Here is a 25,625-nt window from a genome sequence, read left to right as displayed (position 1 = left end):
ACTCCTTCTCAAGAATGCAAATTGTGCAAACCAAGGCCTTATGTGACTTATTCACCATATTACCAGTGTTTAGGAGAGCAGCACCTGGCATTTAGTACACAAAAAATACATGAACAAGAATCAATGAAAGATACACAAGGGGCTATTCTGAAGTGACCATGTCATTGAGATGGATAACCCTGGTTTCAATTTTTTTTGTTTTTGTTTTTAAAGATTTACTTTATTTATGCGTACAAGAGCTGGGGTGTAGGCCAGAGGTGCAGAGGGTGAGAGGATTTACCAGAGACAGAGTGGGGAGCAGAACAGGTGGATCTACTGAAATACACTGCTGGGGAGCAGCGGGCTAGACAGGAGAGGTCTGCTGCACCATGTGGGTCGAACTCATGCCACAGTGGCTGGCAATAGCTTGGTAGTGCTGAGACTTTAACCCCTGCACCACCAGGGAGGCCCTGAGCTCCATTTTGGATGAAGGTGGACCTTCCTCTCTTTTTCCCCACTTCCCTTTCTTAACCTCCCTCACCCATAGAAAACTACAAATCCCTGATAAGACTGTATTTCAAACCCTGAATTCTTCACGGAATGATCCATGGGAGCCAGCTTTCCCTACTTCATTTTCCAGACACACAAACACACCAAGCATGCCAGCTCCATCCATACTGACACACCCCACACCTTGCTTATTTTACTGATCACAAATTGGTGTGGGTGAGCTTTTTCTTTCCTCCTCTTATATTTTGCTTGGTTGTCTTTTTGTAGTTGTTATTGTTTGTTTTGTTTGTTTTTCGCCTTCTTTCTAGTCAGAGAAGCTGAAACTTGGTGTGTTTCCACTTAGGGGTATTCATCAGTTTACCCTTCTCAACATTTCTGTCCCTGAGATCCAGCTAGAGACTTCACAAGCTTTAGCAGTCTAACTACATGTCACTGCCACCATTGTCTCTTGTCACAATCCTAATTCTATGTTCTGATAATAAAACTTCATTACTGTCTGCACCTCCTTTCCCGTACCTTTGAAATACTGTCTTCTGCTGAAACGATTAGCAGTGCTTTGCGTCATATCATTTGACTGTCTGACAGCCATTGTGAGTGAGCTAAACTGTGAGAAAATGAAAATTTCTGACAATTTCCATTATCATCAAATGGAGATATTTACTTGTACAAATATTAAAGGTTATTTAAAGATGTAAACTGACTTCATTTCATTAGAGGTTTGCATAAGGTAATAATTTAAAACAACTACCCAGCTTCATTTGAATAAATTACCAATTCATTTTCTGAAAGAAAAATGCCACTTCTCCAGGCTGTGTGTTTAACTGCTTGCAACGGTAGAAGATGAAAACAAAAACCTATGAATATTTCAGAACAAGAAATGTTCAAATTCTCCCATTGCTTAACATAAATCAGACAATGGGTTATTGTTCTGGAAACCTGATTGAGAGTTGCCCAGCCAGATGAGAGAGTGGAGTATTACTGACCTCAAAATGAGTCTAAAAAACAGGTAATAGCAACTGTGGTTAAATCATCCTGAATTCCAGGTCTAGGAATTTGCCCTGATAAAAAAATCAGGATGTGTGCAAATATTTATCTACAAGGATCTTATCTTTGTTAGAGATCCTTGTGCTTTATAAAAGCAAAGAAAGAGGAAAGAATTGTGCCCAGATCTGGGGGGAACTGATTGGGCAATACCTTAGAGTATAGCCATATAGTGTTCTAAGTAAAGATGATTAAAGATCTTATTGTAGAAATATTCATAATGACATGTGAAAGTGTTGACTATTATGTAGTTGTATAAAGGCAAACTATAGAGAATATAAATTGTATGACACCATTTATGAAACGATAAACATCTATGTTATGTTCACACCGAAAAAAACAAATGGAAATAAATCAGAATGATAACTTGGTTGTAGGGTTATTGATGATTTCCATTCCAGTGTTTTTATACTGAGAAAAATACCCCTAATCCAATATTCTTCAACCACTGGCTCAAAGGTATTGGAGGCATTTTTATTCTTACTTAGCTGAATCAGTTTCTCTTCTTCAGAAACAATAGGCATACAATCCCCAGGCCATTCCACCCATGAATGTAGGGCTATGGGTACTGGTAGAATGAGACTGGAACGAAGTGGTCTGATATCACACAGGAAGCTCTTTATAGTTTCAGGACCTGGTATCTTGAGTTCAGTCCTTCCCAGTTATGTCCTCTGATATTAAACCTGTAAAATGCTCTCTAATTGTTAAGGTGCTTCTTATGAAACTTGCAGAAGACACTGTCTTTTTAAAGAGTGAATGAGAAAGGAAAGGTTCTTCCTATGTGTCTCAACCCTTCCCCAGAAAATACCTAGGTAGTTTTTCACTTTCAAAAAGTCCAGAGCTGCTAAGATATTATAAGGATTAGCAATTTCAGTGTCTTCCACTTATTGCTTTCCTACCCTCCATACATAATTCCTTTTGCAGTCCAATCCAGCCATGATAGAACAGTTCAGCAGGCAGGAGGACAGAAGAGTTGGGGGACAGGGCATGCCCCTACTATAAATCACAGATAATATTCCTTTTATGCCCCATTGGCCAGAACTTGGTCACCTGACCTCTGTAAGGGCGTGTTCCAGGAACCCAAGAAATGTAGTCTTTATTCTACCTGACTCAACAAAAATTGGGGAGTTCAATTTTTAAGAGACAATAGATAGTGAAGGACAATTTGCACCCTCTGCCCCAAAAATTATACACAAGAGCATCTCAGGATTTCAGCAGACAGAGAAGACAAAATGAGGGTGACTATTTCAACATTTTTTGCATCCACTCAAGCCAGTAGGTCTTTCCTGGTGCTCACATTTATTTGAACACAGTCTACATGCTGCAGAATTCTGAGATATGGTCTCTGAGGAAGAAATAAAACAGCTGCAGCAAATAAAGCAGATGGGAATTAAGAATGCTGGATAACCTCCAAAATCCTATCCTATTGTCCACTAAGTGCCAACTCTACAAAGAATGTGTGCTCCAAAATAGAAACTTTATGAAACTTGGAAGCATTTGATTAATGTAAACCTTCATGAATAATGCAAGGCCGAGCACCAGGGCTTGATATGAAGCAGAGAGGAGAAAGATTAGCATGTTCATTCATCTTGGCTCAAAAAAATTAAGGAACACTCACAGAGGGAACTCAGACATTTTGGGGTTAGGGGTGTGACTATTAAAATGGCTGCTGCAACATGCTCTTTGGGGTGAGGGTTCAGAACAGACACCAGCTGACTTCCAGGGAGATTTATTCTGGAGGGTGGGGTGTAATTTTCTCCTAAGTCAGCTGTTAGGTAGTCCTGTCAAGGCCAGTGATGTATGTCTAGCTGCAGGCAGGCCCCAAAGACTCTTCTCTTCTCTGTGACTGTCTTTCTTACCTATACATTGCCGAAACTAGACTTTCCTCCACTGGGCATTCTCTCCTTTATGTTTATGAATTGTCTTCTGTTGAAATGCAAAGATATCTAGAAGAGCTTGCATGCACAGATAGTTCCAAAAAAACAACCCTTTCTATTCTGCCTTTATAAAAGGTAAAGATTCACCCATCACCAGTCTTAATATATAAAATAAATCCAATGGAGCTGAGACTCCCCTGATTTCTTCCCAATCATAACCCCTCATGGGCCCTAGAAGTAACAACCATCTAGAACATCATGTGTTATGCCATTCTTAAGGGAGATGTCACATGAATTTATTACTACCCATCTACCCCCATACATTCCACCCTTTTACCAGTGTAGGTAATTATTATCTTGCAGAAATGGCACCAAATCCAGGTCTAACTAATGTCAAGCCTTTGATAATCTTGGTATTCCCCATAACCCCAGGGGCTCAATGGCAGGGTCTCCCTCCCTCCCTTCCCTACCCATCTCTCCTTGATCCCCCCCTCTCTTCCTTTCCTCCCTTATCCCTCTGCTCCTTAATATTGGATTCCACTGCCACACAAGTTGGCACACTGCAATACAAAACATACTGCAGTCAGGAGGTCTGAGTTATATAATGATAAGTCTTGGCTATGTGAACCTAGCAAATGACCTTAGCCCTCTAAACCACAGTTTTCTTTTCAGAATAACAGTTATGTCAATAATAGTTGTCTTTTCTCACTTGCATGATAACTATGAGGCTCAATTAAAATAAACTGCATTAGAGGTCTTTACAAATTGTAAGGCATTCTAGAAATGGCAGGTGTTACTCTCCATTCTAGCCCCATCCCATATGCCAGTAGTTCACAAAGTGTGGTCCCTGGACAGCAGCCTCAGCAGCATTGGGAACATGTTAGAAATTTAAATTCCTGGGCCCCACCCAGACATGCTGAATTAGAAAATTGGGGGTAGAGACTAGAAAAAGTGTGCTTATCAAGTCCACCTGGTAATTTCTATGCACACTCAAGTTTGCTTGTGTGCACACACACGCACATTCATATCCAGAGGAAATCAAGTTATAATGAATATCAAATAGAAAAGAAGTCAGCTAACAGCAGTCAGAAGATGGTGCTGGGGAAGGAGTTGTGGGCAATGCTGAGAAAATGCTTGGGAGGGAGCAGAGAGATGATGGTGTGGATAAGAGTGTCCGGCCTTTTTTCCCTCAGTATAGTTTCCCTCCTCCCAGACCAACACTGGGGTCCAGGACCCAGCAAAGTGAGTCTTGAGGAAATGACCTAATATTTATTAGGACTTCTACCAGCAAGAGATACCCAACAGAAGCAGTTTTAAACAAAAATGAAATGTATTGACTTAGAAAATTTGAAAGTCCAGAAGCAGAGTGGCTTCAGACACAAGCTATCCATAGCTCCTGGGAATTCTGTTTCTCTCATTTTTTTGCCTCAAGTTTTCCCTTTTGTTGTCATCATTCACAGGGTCTTCCCATGTGGTAGTAAAATTGCCTGAATCACTCAAAGATCTACATTTTATCTACTCAGCATCTCCAGTGTAAGGACAGTGCCCGTTTTCCTACAGTTCCAAAGAAATTCTAACTCTCCTTGCACCTGTGTGGGACACATGTCCACACTTAGACCCATAAGCTTGGCCCCAGTTCGCCAGGACTCTGTCCAGCCCTTGTGTCCAACATGTCCACGACACAGGGAAACAGGACAGATCTCTCTTCCTGCCCTGTCAGATAAGCATTCCTAGCCTACTTCACAAGTTTGTGTTCTTGCATTCTAAGGAAAAGGAAGGATATTTCTAATGTCACAGGAGACTACCCTGTCACACTAAGAGGGCAATAAGGGAGTTAAACATCTAAGGAAGTTAAACATCAGGTGTTAACAAAGCAAGCTGGCCCCACCCCAGCCACTAGAGACCCCCGTATGCCTGCATCAAAAGGACATGCCTACCCTTGTCCATCTCCATTTGATTTTACTCCTTTGTATAAATACCCCCGTACTCTGCCAAAGAGCAGGACCGTGGTCTTTCAGACCCGAGTCTGCTGCCTCCTCAGCAGAAAAATAGGGCTGTTATCATGAAAAGAAGGGTGATTGATACCCAGGTAGGTGAATGCAACAGATGCTTGCTGCCCCTGCGAAGACTAGAATAGTATGGAAGCCACAAACTACCCCCAAGTTTCCCACCTTCTCCCAGTGTCCTGCAGAGAGCAACAGCAGTGAGGGGAGAGGTCACAAGCATCAGGGGCACAGCAGCTGAACACTGGGCCTCACCGCATTCAGAGTTCCCAGCTTGACTCAACATTGCCAGCCTCAGGAATTTATCCAGAGTGGAATTGTTAGGGGGAAAAGGATGTCCTGAGCTAATTCCATACAGGCTTTGTGGACTCTACCCCCACTCCAGACCAAAGCCATCAGGACATTGGGAAAGACAAATCCCATTACCACCAAAGGGAAGGTTGCTGGAAACTGAGGGTGGGGTTAAGAAGCCAGGTTTGGTATAAAACCAGACACGTGGGTCTTGGGGGAGCTTTTTGGCTTCACGGCTCTTGGCTTGCGACCAGATCTCAGAGTGCCATTGGGTTTCCAGTTCGGCGGAACGGGTAGGATGCATTTAAGACTTTATTCCCCTATTTTCTCCCTGAGTTGTACATTTCCTCATTTCCCCTTACCTTGTCAATAAACCTTTTATTAACCTTTTGCGTGTGCCTGCAGTGGAGTATTAATAAGTCCCTCTGAAGCGCGCGGGTGAGGACCCACAGCCAGGCAACCTGTTTTATATCGGGGCTGCCCTGCAACAGAATCCTTGAGCCTTGTCATTCTCCTTCTTTAACAACCCTCTCAGGAAATAAAATCCCAGTGACCTTCAAAGCAGAGAACTGGAAGCCTCAGGTCTTCTATGCTTGGATCCACAATCTGTAGGCCAATGCCATGCAATAGAACTTTCTGCAGTGATAGAAATGTTGTCTTCATGCTCCGATGTGGCAGCTGATGGAGGAAAAGAATAGAAAGACTGGAAAGAAGGTGACCCAGGACCAAAACCTGACTCACATAAGGAGATGGGGGTTGAGGGGAATAACATGACCATTAACCCACCTATAGAGGTCGTGACCCTCAGGCACCAATGCCTTATCACAAGGCATGAGACCCAAGCAGGCTCAGACTGCTCTGGGGAGTGGAGTAGAGGCCTGAGGGTAAAGATAATGGAGATTGGGCCCATCCTGGAATCTCTGGTGCCTTCCAGGTTTTGCCTAGTTAAACCAAATCAGCAACAAACAGGCCACTCCATGGAGGAGTGACCCCTCCCATAGAGAAGAGGACTATATCAGTGCAGTCTCACAAACAACACATTCTTAAAACATGGTTGCTCTGACTGAGGACCTAAATTTTTGTTGTGATATTGTGATTGATAAGAAATTGATATTTCTTATTGTTCAGATGACCAAAATATATACCTCATGTGGTCTTCATCCACAGCTTCTGGCATCCAGCTGATAAAAGGCATGGAATTTCCTCAGTGTTAAGAATGATAAAGGTGTCCTTTGGTATGTGAATAAGGTGAATTTTGGAAGCACTTAAGGGTGGGGCCTGGTTCCCATGACAACCAACTAATTAGAATTCTAGTTGGAACTTCTAGTCCTAGAGGGCCTAGAGGTTAAATCAATCACCCATGATTTCATCAATCATGCCTATTAATGAAGCTTCCATAAATACCCAAAGGGAGGGACTTTAGGAACTTCCAGGTTGGTGAACATATGTAGGTTTGGGGAGATTGGGAGAGGGTGTGGAAGCCTTTGCCCCTATCACTTGCCCTAAGCCTCTCTTCCAACTGGCTGTTCCTTTTGTAATGATATCATTTGTAATGAATCAGAGATTAGGAAATAAATGGGTTCCTGAGTTCCATCAGCTGCTCTAGCAAATTAACCAAAATGGAGGTGGAGGTAGTGGGAGCCTCTAATTCATAGTCAGTTGGTCAGAAGCACAGGGCTTGTGACTCAGAGTTGAAGAGAGAGGTTTTGGGACATGAGCCCTTAGAGCTGCAGAATCTGATGCTACTATAACAGCATGGTTCCCAGGAAAGGGGGAGGTTCCAGGTTCCTTGCCCCACCCAAGGGAGGGTGGAGCTGAGCAAAGAGAGAAAAAGGTGCAGAGGAGACTGAGGAAGGAAGGAAGCAGGATGGAGAGCCTGAAGGAGATCTGCAGGTGGTACATGGAGCCGAGAGACACATGAAGAAACTACACTTGCCTTTTGGTTGTGGACTGGTTGAAACAGCAGATGTGGGTGAGAGACCCTTGGAGAGGTAACAATGGCGGGTTTTGTCTTGATTTTGCTCTTTTCCTTCCAGATTTGTCTGGTTGTTTCTGATCCTTTTCTGTGGGTCCCCATTGAAAAGTGCTTTAGACTTGTGGCAGGCTTTGGGGACTTGTTCTGGGCCAATCCTGCTTGGATGGACTTTTACCCACGAGGGGACGGGTAACTTTGGGTGCTTGATTTAGAAACTAGATTCTTTGCCTTTCCTGTATTGTTTCCTAATTGTTTCCATTAAAGTCTCATATGTTTTGTGTTGATGCGGTGGATGGCAGAACCCATTTAGAGCAGGCAGGTTTGCGGGGTCTGGACTGCCCCTCTCCCTGCCCTGTAACACTACCAGTGTCAAAATATAGCTGAATTGAGGTGAATTCTCAGACTCCTGCTAATATCCAAAAATTTCTTGTTGGTGTAGGGACCCTACACACACCCTCAGGTTGCCACTGAGGAATGGGCCTAGGAACCCCATTCATTCTTTTCTTTTAATATTAACTAACTCTAATTTTAATAACTGCTTGTGGCAGTTTATATATTAAATATAAACACATACCCACCTGATGGTTTTTCACTCCCTGGCTCGTCTTTTCCTTACCCATTTTGTCATTTGCTTATCCTAACCCCTAAAACTGAGACCCCAGACTTAGGAGAGATATCTAGACTTTTCAGGCCTGTTTTATTTACTTTCCTCTCACCTGACTCAAGCCTCCTCTCAAAGGCCTGAAATTGCTGTGTTAAATGATACTGTTCAGCCAGGTCCTTAAAGAAAGCACTTGGAAGACAATAGTACCCACCTGGCACAAGCCATTTGGGGGCAATTCTGCCTTCACTGGCTCAATCAGCTCAATGACTAGTGGAGTCCCCATGAGGATTCTGATGTTCTGGGAATCCAGTCACTGAAACGATTGGAAAATAATCTTACTGGAAAATGAGATCCAACTAGTTCAAACAGTGCATGGCTCATGCAGGATAAATCCACTCCAAACTTCTGTTCTTAAGTCTTTAATTCCTTCACTGGGGTGAGGAAATGATGGTCTGCCTTGGTAGATAAAGCCACCCTCTGTTTTTAATCAATAAAGTTTTATTGGAACACAGTCACCCAGTTCATTTACATATCTTCTGTGACTCCTCTGGCATTGCAACAGTAAAACTAATTAATTGCAACAGAGACAGTATGAACCACAAAGCTTAAAATTGTATTACTCTGTCCCTTTACTGAAAAAGTTTGCCAATTCCTGCTCTATATAATCTCAACCTCATTTAATAAAACCACCATTGATTTCTGCTTTTAGTCAACCAACAAAACCAAGGAAAGCACTCCTGTCTGTCCCTGGGTGCACTTACTCTGGTAGCTCAGGGACAGCACCCAGAGCAACTATTTCATTCTGATCTATAATTGTGTCCTCCCCCTCCCGGATTAGCACACTCAGGCTCCATAAACCATGTTCAGGGTTATTCTTTGAAAACAGCTATAATATACCCTGGTGCTTAGAGAGCCAGAAGGTGAAACACTGACTCTGTCATTGTCATTCTGTAAACTCTCCTGTTCTGTTCAATGAAGCCAACCTGGCCACAGTGTAGTTGGCAATAGGCATTACTTCTCTGTTGTGGGGAGAATATTTGCAATGTGGAGAAGCTGAAAGTCTTCTTTGTTTTGTTGTACTGTTTTAATGGGCAGCCACTGCACCCTGAGGTATGGCCTAATAGCTGGTGATGCGGGCAAGTTCTTTTGCTCATCTCAAGTTTGTTGTCTTCAACTGTCCAGTAGAATGGCAAGAAGGAAAGAGAGGGACTAAGTCTCATGAGGGTTTTGTGAAGCTCACATGTGATAATTCATGTCAGGTTCTTAGAGCGGAGCCAGGCTGGCACAGATTAAATGATCAGGACTTGTTAGCTTTTTGCTCTTTACTAGACATGGAGGGGGCTTTAGTTTGGAATCCCTTTTTTCTTGCTCATCTTGAAAAGATTGCTGGATGCCTTGTCTTCTAAGCCAGGCACAGCAGAACCCAACTGGAAGAGAGATCCAGGGCTTAGCAGAAAGTCTTTTGAGTTCCTTGTATCCAAGTGGTGAGGAAGGCAAGAGGCACTTCATTGAGGTGCCCCCAACAACTTCTGCTGTGGACTTTTCCTATTGGAGTAAAAATGAAGAAATAAAGATGTAAAACAGAAAGGAAGGAGAGAGAACAAAATAATGGGAGGGAAAAGGTAGAGGGAAAATGAGATTTTAATAAAAACTCAAAGCATAGGAAACATGATTTGTTAGCGCATGTTAGAAGAGGTCCTGGAACTATGTATAGGGATAGAAAAAACTGCTAAGCCAAAGTCATATTGCAGATAACATCTAATGATATGCAAAGATATTTAAGACATTTTTAAGTCTGAAAATCAAGATAAAAATAACAGGTATTGAATGAGACCTATAGTGGATATGAATTTATTTAACAGCCTACTAGAAAAAAGACTGAAAGGAAAATAATAACATATAAACAATGGTAACCTTTGGGTGACCATGTTGTGAGTGATGTTTATGTTTTGTTTCACGTATATGAACTTTCTAGTTATCTTCAAAAAAAGCTGAGTAACTGGCATAAGACAAAAGGAGGACTAAAAATAATTAGGACTCTACAGCCACTAGTGACAGTCAAACCATGAGTTTAGATGCTTTTCCTAAACCTCCAGCAGGTGGCGCAGTGGTGATGTCTGCTCTGCGCAAGTTTCAAGCCAACTTGAAAAGACTCACAGATAATCTGGCTGTTTGCTGCTAGGTCCCAGGCCAGGCTGTCCCTGAGGCAGAGAGAGTGTTCCCTGGTCTGGAGGAAGAAAACCCCCAGACTTGGAGTTGCCTCCTCTCAGAACACTGGCACCAGGGTTTCCTTCTTCCCATACCAGGAGGAAATGTTTCTCTCCCTCCACTTACCTCAGCCATAAATTTGTCCTGGGGCAAAATGCAAATTAGCCTTTTGATGGGCACTTCTGGATGGGCTGAATTAGCAGCTCTTCCAGGCCTAATGATAAGGGAGGTTTTGAATTTAAATTGAAAAAATAAGCAGGAACTTTTCTTATCCACAGGCTTTCCTGTTGGGATTTTTCATCAACAGCAAATTGTGCACAGACAAGGCCATTTTGTTCCCCCATCAGCTCTAAGGGGTAGAAGGGGGGAGGTCCCCCATCAGCCACAGCGGTGGGAGGGCAGGGACTCCAGCAGACTGGCTGACCAGCCTTCAGGGCGTGAATGGAACAGAGTCCCTCTGGACTTAGCAGATTCCAATAGAATGGACGACCACAGCTAAGGCATGGCCTTAGCCCATAGTGGAATCAGCTCCACTTCCTCTTCTTGGCATTTTTTTAAGTCTTAAATTGTCTGCCTCCAAGAAAATAACTAACCCTGGGGTGCCAGTGCCTTTTTCCCTGATTGAGGGGAAATCTAGTGGACCCAAGATGGGATGCAGAGGAGCCCTTGGCGTGGTTATTGACCAGCTGATGTAGAAGTATTTCAGTATTTTAATAATCTGCTTGGACATACTTACATACTGGCAGATTATCAACTCTAGGTCAAGCTATGGGGTTCAATTCCAATCCCACTTGAACATCCCTTTGTTCATTGGCCAAACTGGACAGACTGTGTATAAATATGTCTTCTTGGGCAAAAGGGATCAGTGAAGAATGTGTAAAGGAATTTAGGAGAATCTCTCTCCAGTTCTGAAAGGACAACTTGACATCCACATGTCACAAAGTTGGTTCCTATTTTTCTGCAGCTGATGGAGGCAAAAATATGCAGGCACCCCACCTTCTAGATGCTTCCAGTGAAGGAGAGAGCACATTCTCCATGAGAACGAAAGGAGAGCTCGCTAATAGAAAGAGGACCTTTTGAGTAGGCTTGGTGAGACAGACGTGGCATGAGGAAATCCCCCGTGTGTTCTGAGCTCTTGGGGTAAGGATCATGCCCGCTTCTGTGTACCCCCCAAAACAGAGGGTGCCAATCAATACTTATGATGGCCAAGCATTAGTGTGGTATTCAAGCTTTGGGTGCATCTGTGGGCAGGGTTCTCAGAGGTGAAGGGAGATGAGAGGAAGGAACAAAGTCATGGACTCAGCCTCCACGCGGTCCTATATATGGGCTCCACAGAGAGAGGTTACAAAGAGAAACTGGAGGGGTGGTTTGCCCACATATGCTTTGAAAGTGGAACTGACAAGCATGGGACAGGGTGATGGATGAGATCACTCCATCACTACTGAGTGATGTGGGTATGGCTGGGTCCATTTGGCCTCAAAGCCAGCAGATTGGTGCTCCACCCTCTGGAAGGAGCAGTTACAGCAATGGGAGACACCTGTCCTGAGTTTTAGAAGCCAAAAGGGGTCTGAGGATACTTGGTCAACAGCACTTCCAAGACTTTGCCCTGAGTTTCTCCAAAATGGTTGCAGAGGTTTTGAGGAGGGAACCAGAAGACTGAAGCAGTGGGGAGGCAAGCCAGAGAAACAGCCACTCAGTGCCCATGACCCCGGCATCTGGAGAACATTCTGCAACTTACGGAGCACCCGCTCGATCCTCTATCTTCCCAACAGAGATTTTTAATCTTATGCTGCAGATAAGAAAGCAAAAAGGTAAGAGACTGATCCAAGATCAATCAGTGGTGTAGGACATACTGGGTTGTCCTACATTGTTTTTGATGATTAATCACTACTCTTACTCAGAATGGGATGCAGGTGAAGTGTCCAGGGCACAAAATTTAGGGAGTTTGAGGCAGCTCCAGAGGTCACACCAGTGCATGGCTGGCTTAAATTTTGCCATGGCCACCTTTTTCGCCCCTTCCAGGAGAGGCCCCCCATTGCAGCAATGGAGTTTTGGCAGGAAGCCCTGGGATTGCACACACATCTCTCTGGTCCCTGCTTGCCTGAGGAGCCAGCCTTGGGGCTTCACCACGGGTTCCAGCCTCACTGAGAAGTCGCCTAGCATCTCAATCTGCTCTCGCAGCTTGGAGAGGGAGTGAGGAGTGTCGCCACTAGATATGCTGGGCACCACAAACAAACAACAAAAAAGATTCATGTGTTCAATGGAGCTGAATTTTAATTGATACTTTCTCAAACAGTGGTTCTGAACCAAAATCCCTCAGCCCCCGAAGATGATGAAGGGGGTGCGGCTTAACGCCACAATTAGCAGACAACCCCACAACAAATACAGTAAACATTAATCATATTAAATATTGAACACAGACTTTGGTACGCTTGAAGAGCAATGGGTTTTTAAAATTTTATTTTACAGAAGACAAAGCAATGATTGTGGAGGAATTATTCCAATGTCAGCACTGAAGGGAAATAATGTAACATTCTGGAATTTATATAAAAATTACAGCTTTGTTGTGTTTCACACTATATATAGTAATTTAATCATTTGCAGCTGATTAATTTCAGTGAAGGAAAATGTAGCATTATGCATCCCTAATGGAGTTCCAAGGTTTGAATTCTAATCGTGAGTTGGGCACAGTTTAAGTCTAAATTAGCAATTAGCTTGGGCAAGGGACATTTAGGTTGAAATGGAGTCATCTGTTGACATGCACTGAGTCAACAAGAGAGCAGCAATGAAGATCATCAGAAAATGCTTGCACAGAACACCCTTTGCTGGGTTAATAATTATAATTCCTCACATTAGCAGAGTGTGGTTGTACTTTAGAGACCATTTTCTTGTACATTTATCTCATTTGATTTCATCTTTATCTCAGTCTGCAAAGTGGGTATTGGCACCTTTTATAGTAGGGAAACTGAGGCTCAGAGAAATGAAGGTCACACTGAGTAAGAACATAGCATGCTGGGACTTGAGCCCAATCGTTCCAACTTCAAAGCCAATCTTCTCTCTCTCTTAAGATATTTTCTCAGGAAATTTGCTCCAATCTGAGATTCTTCAGAGCGATGTGCAAATGCAGTAACAACACTAATAGTGAGCCTTGTGGAAACTTAGTTGTTCAGCATTGCTCTAAGGAATCTATAGGTATTAGTTCTGTTCATCCTCAAACACATAGAGGAGGTAGGTACCACTAATGTTCCTTTAACAGATGAGGCTTTGGGAGTTAGGTCACTTGTCCTGAAATGTAGCTGGGAGATCTCTCTCTTTACCATAAAACTTAGTTCCTCTCAAAGATCGTTGTTAAATGCCAAGCTAAGGTGTCTGGATTTTGTGCTCCATTTGGGATTTGGTTTGGTTGGTGGGGGCAGCACATGTAGGTAAACAGAAAAGAGAGTACAATGTGAATGAACCTCACATAGTATTACTGAACAAAAGGATGGTTGTATATAAAGGATGGTTGTATTCACATGACATTAGAAAGCAGACAAAACCAATTTTGGTATTAGAAGTCAGAATGGTGACTTCCCTTAGGGGGTGATGTCAGGAAGGTAATTGAGGAGAATTCTGGGGTGCTGGTGATCTGTTTCTTGATCTTAATGTTTGTCACAAAGGTGCATTTATGTGTGTGCGTGTGTGTGTGTGTGTAAGAGAGAGAGAGACATAGATGTTACTCTAATCCAGAAACACCTTCACAGATACACTCAGAATGATGTTTCACCAAATATCTGGCCAGCCAATATTAATGTGGCAAAATATTACCAATTGATGAATCTAAGTGAAGAATGTATGAGCTCATTATAGTATTATTTTAATTCCTTTTTAGGTGGAAACTTTTCAAAAATAAAAGATTAGAGGGAGAATATAAAATGGTTTTAAATTATTTTTTAAATGTTCCATGGCATGAGAAATGGCTGGCACATTATTTATTAGCAATGGTGTCTACATTGAATACACACCATTCATACACATTTAAAAATATGCACACTGTTTGTTCATAGTTAGCTAACACAAAACAAAAACACGACTATTTTGCATTCATCGTGGTTTCCAAACACAAATGTTTGGTGCTCAAACATAGAAATAGCAATCTGTTCCTGTGTTGAGAGGAAAAACTGTTGTATTGGATAAAGTAAACTGTAACTTGGGATCCATAATATCATACCCATGGGACCTTAAACTCCCAAGGGTTATTGCAGTGGTAGGGGATCTGCACTAAGCTCACTGAATTTAAAACTTACCTATGGCATCACTGGCAACATTGACCAACACTAGAACCTTGTTTTTCTTTTGAAGCATCGACTCTTGTTGGTGTAGACAGTTCAGCTCCTTGTCAGATGTTTTCAGACCCAGGAATGGGCAGAAAATCCCAGAAGAGGGCAGACAAAAGAGAGAAGAGGAAGACGCTCTAATTGTTTGTGTCTAGCTCTGTCCCAAAATGGCACATTGGCCAGAAGTTGCTGCAAAAGATCCAATATAGAAATGGGTACAATAAGAAGAATAGTTTTTACTTTCAAAAGCCACCACTGCACCTTCCTCTTGAGCCTTTCACACCCAAGGCTTCAGGACACCCACCTTGCGGCCTCTTGGACCCTGGGTCTGGGGAAGAGGCAGAAGCTGCCCGACTCTCAAATCTTTTTTTTTTTTTTAAGATTTATTTATTTATTTATACAAGCACCAGGTATAGTCAGAAGTGCAGGAGGGTGAGAGAATTCACCAGAACCAGAGCGGGGAGCGGAACAGGCAGAAGGACAGAAGTACACTGCTGAGGGGCGTGGCAGGAGAGGTCTGCGCGCCTTGTGGGACCCTCGCCAGTGGCCGGGGATCGAACCCGCGCTGCAGAGGCTGTGGGCAGCTTCGCAGCCCAGCGCTCAACCGCTGCGCCACCGGGGAGGCCCCTACTCCAAATCTTCAGTGTTCAGTGCAATAGCCAACCATCTGTGAGCTACTCTTTAGCATGCTGCTGACATGTAGTTGATAATAAATATTTTTTTAAAGATTTATTTATTTATGCATGTAGGAACTGGGTGGGGTACATGCCAGATGTGCAGGGGGTGAGAAGATTACTAGAGACAGAGTGGGGAACACAAAACACAGATTGACAAATACACTGCTGAAGGGAGCAGGAGGGGAGACAGGAGAGGTCTGCTGCACCATGTGCATTGCTCCCTGGCGGGCCCGGGATTGAACTCGTGCTGCAGAGGCTGCGGATATCTTCATAGTGCTGTGCTTAACCCCTTGCACCATCAGGAGGCCCCTCAATAAATATTAAGTGAAAAAGCAATGGAGAGCTTTCAGAAGAAGCTGAAGGAGTGATTTTCATGGAAGATTCTGTGCTTCTTGGAGGATTTTCCATTGACTTCTCAGAACCAGTCTGGAATCAGGAGGCCGCCATCTTAGATGAGTAGAGATGCGTCTCTGGCAAGCCTGTCAACACCCTCACCTCAAAGGGCTACAGACAACTGCCATCTGCAAGAGGTCAGGGGAAAGGGGACATACCAGGCTGTGCAGCAAATTGCAGGAGACAGACCAGTGTCTGTGTCGCGTCTGTGTGTAATAGCCCTTGAGGGTCCTTGGCTGACTCAGCATTTGTAGGGCACTGAGACCCTGGCAGCAAAAGAGCAGCTAAGAGGAAGAGTTGATAAGAACAGGTAGTTACTATTGCCCTGAATCCAATTTTGTGCTTTAAAAAAATCTGCATTGAGAGCAAATTACCAGCTAGCTGCTGCACTAAGTACTTTAAATATGTACTTTAAATATGTCATTTTATTTAATTCTCACAAAACTAGATATCTCATTTTACAAATGAAGTGACTAAAGCTTGAAGAGATGACTTGATTAAACACAATGGTTAGATTCATGTGCCCACTTGACTGGGCTGCAGGGTGCCCAGGTATTTGGTTAAACATCATTCTGGGTGTGTCTGTGAAGGTATTTCTGGGTGAGGTTGACACTTGAACCGTAGCTTGAGTAAAGCAGACTGTTCTCCCCATGCAGGTGGCCTCCATTCTGTACACTGTAGGCCTGAACAGAAAGTGCTGAAAGGAACAGAATTTTCTTTCTCTATCTTTCATCTGGAACATTGTTCCTCTGTGCCTTTGGACTGACTCTGGAACTATGCTATCAGCTTTCTGGGTCTCCAACTTGTCAACTGCAGATCTTGAGATTGCAGCCTGTATGATTACATGAGCCAATTCCTTATTTTATGTGTGTGTGTGTGTGTGTGTGTGTGTGTGTGTGTATACATATGCATATTTAACTTAGTATTCCTCTCTCTCCCCCCACTTTCTCCTCTCTCAGATAAGTAGGTAGGTAAATGGATGGATAGAGAGAGAGAGAGATTCACACACATATGTACATGCATATATAGAGATACAACTATAGATATACAGGTAGATATAGATATATTTATTTCTGTATGCATGTGTATATATCTATCATCTATCTGAGTTCTTTGGTCACAAAGGTTTGAGGAGCTGGATGGATATATATTATAGTCCCTTCTGGAGACTATTAGCAAGCAAGCATTAATGTGTTAGAGTCTCTGAGAAGTTCCACAGTAAAGAAACTACTTAACTCTATTACCTCAATTATTCTTTAATCACAGAATCCTTTTTTTTTTTTTTTAAGATTTATTTATGCATATAAGAACTGGGGTGCAGGCCAGAGATGCAGGGGGTGAGAGGATTCACCAGAGACAGAGCAGGGAACAGAACAGGCAGACTGACGAAATACACTGCTGAGGGGAGCAGCGGGCAAGACAGGAGAGGTCTGCTGCACCATATGGGTTTCTCTCTGGCAGGCCGGGGATCGAACTCGAGCTGCAGAGGCTGCAGGTTGCTTCATAGTGCGGTGCTTAACCCCTTGCGCCACCAGGGAGGCCCAGAATCCTTTTTTAAGCACATATTTTAACAGTAAGCCAGTTTGGAAAATGTGGCTGAGTAACTATTTCTCTCCTAAGAGCCCCACACACATTTTAAGAGGACAGTTGGTTCTCTCTGAAGCGCTGAAGTAAACTCCCATCATGATAGACCAGTTGGAATTTGCTTAGCAGATGTCTGCAGAAAGCTTGATATTAATTTCTACACAAAGGATATATTTCTGGCCTTGTTTTATTGTTTAGGATTCACAACTACCTTCTGGGAACTCGAGTCAGGCCCGTCATGCTGTTTGAGCTAACCATATTTGACGCAAACAGTTCCCATTCATGGTGACCCCACCCCATTTACCCCATCCCCAGCCTCAGAGGCAATCTCATGCGTGTGTTTTAACATAAACTTCAAATCACATGCATACTAACACTACTTCATGAGCAAGAAATTACCACATCTGGTTCATTGACATTTACTTCTGGGAACCATTTCAATCAGATTAATCCGTTTATCTCAATAATCTTCCACTCACTTCACAACATCACAACTCACCAATACATTTTCTATTGATGATTCCAACTTTCCTTTTTGTAGACCAAGAGGCAAATTAATGATTACCTGGAGGGCCTCCCTGGTGGCACAAGGGATTAAGATGCAACCTGTGAAGCTATCCACAGCCACTGCAGCACGAGTTCCATCCCCAGCCAGGAAGCTACCCACATGGCGAGGCAGACCCTCCTGACTCACCTGCTGCTCCACTCAGCAGTGTATTCAGTCAATCAGCCTGTTCTGTTCCCCACTCTCTCTGGTGACTCCTCTCACCTCTACCCCTCTGGCCTGTACCCCAGTGCTTATATGTATAAATAAATAAATCTTTAAAAAATCATTACCTGGAGCTCTGAGAATGCAACCCTTATGTGAACCCTGGTGTGAGGGAGCTCAAATAACAGCCTCTACCCATCAGAGTTGGGAGGATTTGGAGATATTAATGCCAGTCTGTTATTGATAGGGGTGGCAGAGAAAGTGACTCCAGCATGCAAAGACAATAAGCTTTGTGTTAGTCAGAACAGGTAGGTTATATGCAGGAACACACAACCCAGGAAGCTTAGTGGCTGATAGAAACACACCTTTCGCTCCCACTGCAAGTCCACTGTGGCATGGAGGCTCCATTCCATGCCACCTGCACTTTGAGACCCCGCAGTTGGAATAAACTCAGTCTAGAAAATTGCCATTGTCGGGCCTCCCTGGTGGCACAAGGGGTTAAATCTCAGCACTCTGAAGCTACCAGCAGCTGCTGCAGCACAAGTTCAATCCCCTGCCAGGGAGCTAACTCATATGGCGCAGCATACCTCTCCTGCCTCAGCTGCTGCTCCCCACACCAGTGCATTTCAGTAGATCTGCCTGTTCTGCTTCCCACTCTGTCTCTGGTGAATCTTTGACTACACATGAGCTCCATACCACAGCCCCCTTAGCACAGAACTCCAGAGCTAGACAGATGTATTCCCCTCAAACAGGCATCCGTGGAAAAGCCACAGGTTCCATCCTGCTGGGCAGAACCTTTACTGCCATGGTTACCCTTCAGCAAAGAGCACATGCTCCTGCAGACAGCACAGCCTCCAGAGGACGGGCAGTTGGGCCCAACACCCTTAACACTCATGAGCTGAGAGGACACTTGGCTCTCTTGCCTAAGTTACTTGATGTCCCAATAAGAACAATTCACTTATTAAAAATTGGTTACTGTTCCAAGCACATTATGTATGCAACCTATTTGGTTTTACAAGAACTATTATGTGAGGTGGGTACTATGAATGCCAGTGTTTTGGAGCTCAGAAAGCAGAGTCACAGAGAGGTTGAGTTACTTGGGTAAAGACACAGAGCTGGAGGTGGTAGAAGAAGAGTTTGCGCCCCTGTCCTCTACCTCGAGTCCAGACCCTTAACCGCTCACTAAAGAGCAGGCAGAAGACTGGGAGAAGCTGAGCTTTCTGAAATCAACCAGACCTGGATTCAGGTTCTCACGTTATGTCTACCAGAGGCTTTATTTCAGACTAGTTACCTCACATTCTTAGGATTTAGTTCCTTCATCTGCAAAGTGGAGTTAAGGGAGATTGATATATAATGTGTCTGGCCCATGGTAAACATGTGGTAAATGTTAGGTATGAGTTCTCACTCCCAAAATCAGAATCCTTAAATCATTCTTTTTTTTTTTTAAAGATTTATTTATTTTTATACAAGAGCTGGGGTATAGGCCAGAGGCATGGGAGGATGAGAGGATTCACCAGAGACAGAGCGGGGAGCAGAACAGACAGAGTGACTGAAATACACTGCTCAGGGAAGCAGCAGGCGAGTCAAGAGAGGTCTGCTGCACCATGTGGGACTCTCCCTGGCCGGCCAGGAATCGAACCTGCGCTGCGGAGGCTGCGGACAGCTTCACAGCTCTGCGCTCAACCTGCTGTGCCACCGGGGAGGCCCCCTTAAATCATTCTGACTGCACTCCATCTGTTCACTCTAGCTTCACTCATTGTGTGATTTACTAATACAGGCAAGGCATGAAAAGAAAAAGTTCTGATAAAGGAAAGTTTCCAGGCTGGGCAGGCAGTGACAAGGCGCCAGACACGCCTGCTAGCACCCCTGTGCACTCATGGCTGGGAAGAAAGCATTTCCTTCGGTATTTATCATAGTCATGACATCCACATGGATCAGACATAGAATGGGGCGGGGCAGTGACAGAACTGCTAAAAAGGGAGAGAAGGTCAGCTGACCACAAACTCCAAGCCTGGGCAATTTCATGGGGCTCCAGGGCAAACGATCACATGTACATTCCTGAGTGCAGGGCCCGGGTATAACTACTCAGATCCAAGCAGTATGGACTCCACAGTTAAAACCTCACTTTGCCACTGGGTGACCTGGAACAGGTTATTTAACCCTTCAAAGACTCAGTTACCTGAGCTGTAAACCACACTAAATGGTGTAGCCATACAAAGGGTCACTGCCCTCCCTCCAAAGCAGGATTCTTTATGGTCCTCTCAAGGAACAAAGGAGCAGGAGGGGTTTCTTGATCTCCCTCTCCACTCCTTTCCACAGAAAAGGACCTGAAATGTGATTCCTGTAGCTGAGCTAGAGTCAACATGCAGAGAGGCTGGCCCTCCATGGAGTTCCCGTCAGTTCTTTAATATTTGTTGAACACATATTTATTGAACACCTACTATGTGCCAGGCACTGGTCAAAGCACAACCCCCAGTGAATTTTTTTTTATATGTCATACAGGACCACTGGCAGCTCCAAAAATGTTTTGCACAGATGAGAAAAATTTGCCCTTTCTGGGCAGACACAACCCTGTTGGCACACAGCTTGGCAAGCAGGAAGCCCCTTTGTGCAAAGAAAAAGGTATCCCTTCATCCGAGTGGACACAGCTGGTGCTGGACCCAGGGCCTGGCAAGAAGAGTGAGGCTGGATTTCGGGCCTCGCGCCCCATCCAGGTGGCCCACCAGACACAGCCTCCCCAACACCAGGCATTTTTCTGAAAGATAACTGCTCTCTGTTCAAAGGGTTCTCGTTTTTTCTCTCCTTTCAGACATAGGACAATGTCCTTTCTTTATGGAATGATGGGAATAGTAGATGGTAGTTGTTTGCTTTCTCTGTCTTGTGACATGTTCTTAGCAAAATTAAGTTGGCAGTTTTGTGTTACTTCTGTTTTGGACTTTTTCCTGGCCTGTAAAACTCAAAACTTTGGGACTCGCTGATGGCAGGGGTGGCATAGCAAGAGGCCAGGTGGTTGCAAGGAAACCCGAGATGTGGCAAATCTCAAGCAAAGGGAAAGCACCCAGACAGCACAGAGCTGGTGGGCACTATGTCAACACCGGCGTCCCCGAGCCGGAGCACTCTGCGATGACATTACATCTCAGAACTCCCAGGTTGCCATGGTTATCACCACATCTATGTAATTACCTAGGAAGACGCTGTCTTTGTGACTTATGAGGTTCATGTCATGCAGATATTCAAAAAAGAAAGATTTTTATGTCTTAGAAATGTACACACTAGCCATAAATGCCATGGCTTACAGCAGCTGCACACACACCTGAAAACCTTCGTGCTCACAGGGGAATCATTGTCTTCCATTTGCTGTGGCGATTAGGGGTGCCTCATGTGACGTCCATGCAGTGTGAAGAGGCCTGTCATGGCTCCAGAGAAAAATCTGGACTTTCTCACTCAAACAGAAGTGTCTCAGTGCAAGGGGAGTTGTTGACTCATCTACTTGAGAAATGATTTTTCTGTCAGATATAACTTGATCCAGGGGCTCAGTGACAGTATTGGGATCTGGCTTTCTTCCCACCCACCGGGCATTCTCTCCCCCATGATTTTTGGGCACAGCGTCCCCCTGTGAAGGCCTTTCCACCTGATAAGTTGACTGTCAAAGTTGAACCCACCAGAAAAAAGGGAGCTCATCTTTCCAAAGTTCTGCACCTGGACCTCCTTCACCTGAATGAGTCCAGGAGCTCTCCTTGAACCTATCATATGCCTGAGCCTGGGGCAGGCTTCTGGGGCATCTCAGTTCTCTAGAATAAAGTCAGAGCCCAGGGAAGCACCCAAACAAGCTTGCATTCACTCCCCGAAGGAGTGGGTTCAAAGAAGATTATCCCCCAATAGACATCGCTTGCGCTACGGATTCTCCCTTTGCTTTAGCCCACCTCCTCGCTGATTTGTTCTCTCTCCCTCCTTCACCCACCACTCCTGCCCCTTCTACCTGCTGTATGGTCTCTGAGCTGATGGCCCCTGGGGACTTACTCCCCAGGCCCCTTGCTGGCTGGCCCCAGATTGGAATAGACAGTGGGAGGTACAGGAAGGAGATATGCAGGAGGGAGGAAAAAGCGGAAGTATTTCTTCCCAGCTTCCTCCCTGCTCTGGTGCTCCTAGGACCGCACTCTCACTGGGCCACGGTGACACCATTTCCCCCTGGCCCCCTCAGCCTTTGAGGAAGTATTAGCTTCCTGCTGCACTGTTCTCCAGGTACCTCCATGCTCCTTGTTCATTCTCTTGATCCTGTCCATATAGGCATACAATGTCTCTTAAAGTCTTTACATTTAAACCAAGAATCAGCAAATTTGACCCATCATCCTACAACTCGCCCCGTCCAGTCTTTTTGTAAAGACAGTTTTGCTAGAACAGCCATTCCCATTACCTATCTTTTAAGTGTTATGACAAATTTGTGCAACAAAGGCCATATATAACCCCAAAGCCAAAAGTATCTGCTCTTTCTCATAAAAGATTTACCAACTCCTAGGGAAACCATCTGTGATGGCTTTTGTTTACTGCATATCCCCTCATAAATTTTTTTTAAGGTTTATTTATTTATTTATACAAGCACTGGGTACACTCAGAAGCGCGGGAGGGTGAGAGAATTCACCAGAGTCAGAGCGGGGAGCAGAGCAGGCAGAAGGACCGAGGTACGATGCTGAGGGGAGCAGCGGGCGGCAGGAGAGGTCTGCGCCCCATGTGGGACCCTCGCCCAGTGGCTGGGGATCAAACCAGCGCTGCAGAGGCTGCGGGCAGTTTCGCAACCCAGTGCTCAACTGCTGCGCCACCGGGGAGGCCCTCCCCTCATAAATTTTAGGAAGAGAATGCTACTTTTACTATAGCGTTTGCATGTAAATGTTGGGAAGAAACTAATATCAAAGGCCAACTCTTTTGGCCCAAGGACCACACAAAAGAAAGTGATATAGAGGGATTTTTTCTATACAGAGAGCTCCTCTGCCTCCCACTCGGTGGGTTGAGGGGTCTCCAAGCAGGAAATGCCCCCTGGCTGCCCCTCGTGCAGACAGCACACCTGAGTGCTCTGACTTCATCGAGGCATGCCAGTGAACAGGAAAATCAATATGTAAAGAACCAAGCACAAGTGCAGGATGAAAAAGATGAGCATTGCTAGGTTTAGAAAATAAAAATGTTCTAAACATATAAACAGTAAGCAAAGCGCTTTGATTTGTACTGTTTTCCAGTCCATAAAACCCTAATATCTGCCAACGTTTCATTAAGAGCTTCCATGCCACTGTGCATGCCTGCTGCGGCTGGAACAGATTGCTGCAAAAATGCTCCCCGAGCTGCAGACCCAATCTTTTGCAATGTTTTACATGGGTGCTAAATGGGGGAGAAGTCTGATCAATCATGAACAGAGCACTAGTTTAGGGGAAAAGTAAATGCTGGCGTTAAATGAACAATATCTATCATGCTGCAATGAGGCTCTTCCAGTCAATCAAAGAATTAAAAAAAAAAAAAGTAGCAAGGAGCATTGATTGGAATGAAGGGGGGAAAAAAAAGCAGCAGTGAACACATGCAACCAGATCCTTGGGTTTTCAAAAACAGGGAGGATTTGTGTTTTGAATAATGACTTCAGTGAAATAAATGTTCACGTTATGTTGGAAAATGGCTCATTTGGATTCCTCACATTTTACCCTCTCCAAGCCAAATAATACTCGTTTGTGAAATTTTTCACTAATATATCAAAGCCTCTTCATCTATTGTTCTCGTGCCTTCAGAGGTCCCATTGGAAGCTTTCCGAATGATCAGCCAGAAGCGAAGGCGGCTGAGCACTCTTGTCTCGGTGCTCTCCATGGTGAGGCAAGGAAGAGGAGAACGCCCTGTGCAGGAAGGCAGCAGCGCTCAGTGGATCCTGGGAGTGAAATGAGAAACTTTGGACAAATTATGAAATCATTCTCTGAGCCTCAGTTTCTTTATCTGTAAAACAGAACCAATACTCCTCCCCGTCTCTTGTCACCCAGGTTCTTGTACATTCATCCACTCGTATTTGATGAATATTTCCCAAGCACCTTTTATGTGTCAGGAGAGCATGGGGTGAGGAGAAAGAGGCATCCCCTGCCGTCCTGAAGCTCACTTGTAGGAGAAAACAGCCAGAGATGACGTGCCGTGCTAAACTCCAGGGTAGGCAAAGAGACCATTTTTTTGAAAGCAGCCAGGGTCACCTGTGGGCCAGACTTTCCAGAAGGAAGGGAACTCTACATGGATCTGAAGAACAAGTCAAAGGGGAGAGGCAGAATGGAGGATTGGGTCACCCCAAAAAAGAAGAGAGGCAATGGGACGCTTTAGACCCTTTAGAGGTACAGAAAGTAATTTCGTATGACCACATCCAAAGCTTCAAGGTAGAGGAAGCAGGAGCCCTGGCAAGGTGGGGAGAGAGGGACCCCAAATGGGACTCAGGTACCAAGGACTTACTGTTTCTGCTGGGGAACTTAGGTTTTACCTTAAAGACACTGGGGAAGCCACTGCAGGAGAAGGTGGCCCTTTGGGGGAGAGGTGGCCTGATTCGGTGGCATAGTTTAGAAGGTCACCTTGCCTCCCCGAGAGCTGCCCAGTGGGAAAGAGGTGGGAGGGAGAGTGGAAGCAGGCAGACCTAATGCAGGGAGGGATGGCATCAGCTGAGGTGGCTGAAGGAAGTGGGGGGTGAGGGAGAATAGGCAGGTGCAAAAGGCATGGGATTAATAGGAAGACTTGATAGATTAGGGAGAAAAGGAGAGGAAGGTTCAAGATAGAACTCCAGGTTTGGACAAAAGGGCAGATGCTGGTTATGTTCACCGAGAGGGAGATGTCTTTTTTTTTTTTTTTAAAAGATTTATTTATTTGTGCATACAAGAACTGGGGTCCAGGCCAGAGGTGTGGGGTTGGGGGCGGGGGGGGGGGGTGAGAGGATTCACCAGAGATAGAGCGGGGAACAGAACAGGCAGACTGACTGAAATACACTGCTGAGGGGAGCAGCAGGTGAGAGAGGAGAGGTCTGCTGCGCCATGTGGGTTGCTCCCTGGCAGGCCCGGGATCGAACTCGTGCAGCAGTGGCTGCAGACAGCTTCACAGTGCTGTGCTTAACCCCTTGTGCCACCAGGGAGGCCCTGAAAGGGAGATTTCTTGAAGATGGTACCTGACTCAACAAAGTACACAGTAGGTGCTCAGTAAGTGTTTGTTGGCTCAAAACAGAACCTTTATTCTAGCTTCATTCCCTCCCGCCCCCAACCTCCATTACGGAGCCCCCAACCACACTGCTCCCACCCACTCTCTCCACCTCATCCTGCACATGACTGCCTGGTAAATCTTCTTAAAACACCAATTTGTCTGTCAGATTTAAATGGCTCATTTAAATGGCTCAGGATTTCCCCAGGCACCACTCAAAGCCCCTCTGCTCAGCCTCCCTAATCCAGCTGCCCACACCAAGCCAGCTTT

The 25,625-nt window shown here is 44.7% G+C and overlaps 1 long non-coding RNA gene across 3 annotated transcripts; it reads left to right on the top strand.

The window, feature by feature from the left end:
- Positions 1-7,341: 7,341 nt before the first annotated feature.
- Positions 7,342-24,990, top strand: LOC119255391 (uncharacterized). 3 transcript variants are annotated; one of them, XR_005127457.2, is made up of 4 exons: positions 7,342-7,692; positions 11,453-11,628; positions 12,120-12,299; positions 23,933-24,990. It is a non-coding gene; the product is annotated as an uncharacterized LOC119255391 (long non-coding RNA). The 3 variants fall into 3 exon arrangements; XR_005127458.2 differs by lacking the exon at positions 23,933-24,990 and adding an exon at positions 20,670-21,430; XR_005127459.2 differs by lacking the exon at positions 23,933-24,990 and adding an exon at positions 18,000-18,245.
- The last annotated feature ends 635 nt before the right edge of the window (positions 24,991-25,625 follow it).

The sequence above is a fragment of the Talpa occidentalis genome, unplaced genomic scaffold (assembly GCF_014898055.3).
Source record: "Talpa occidentalis isolate TD23 unplaced genomic scaffold, MPIMG_talOcc4v2.1 talOcc4.3, whole genome shotgun sequence".
NCBI classification, from domain to species: Eukaryota; Metazoa; Chordata; class Mammalia; order Eulipotyphla; family Talpidae; genus Talpa; species Talpa occidentalis.
This window is presented reverse-complemented; position numbering and strand designations above follow the sequence as displayed.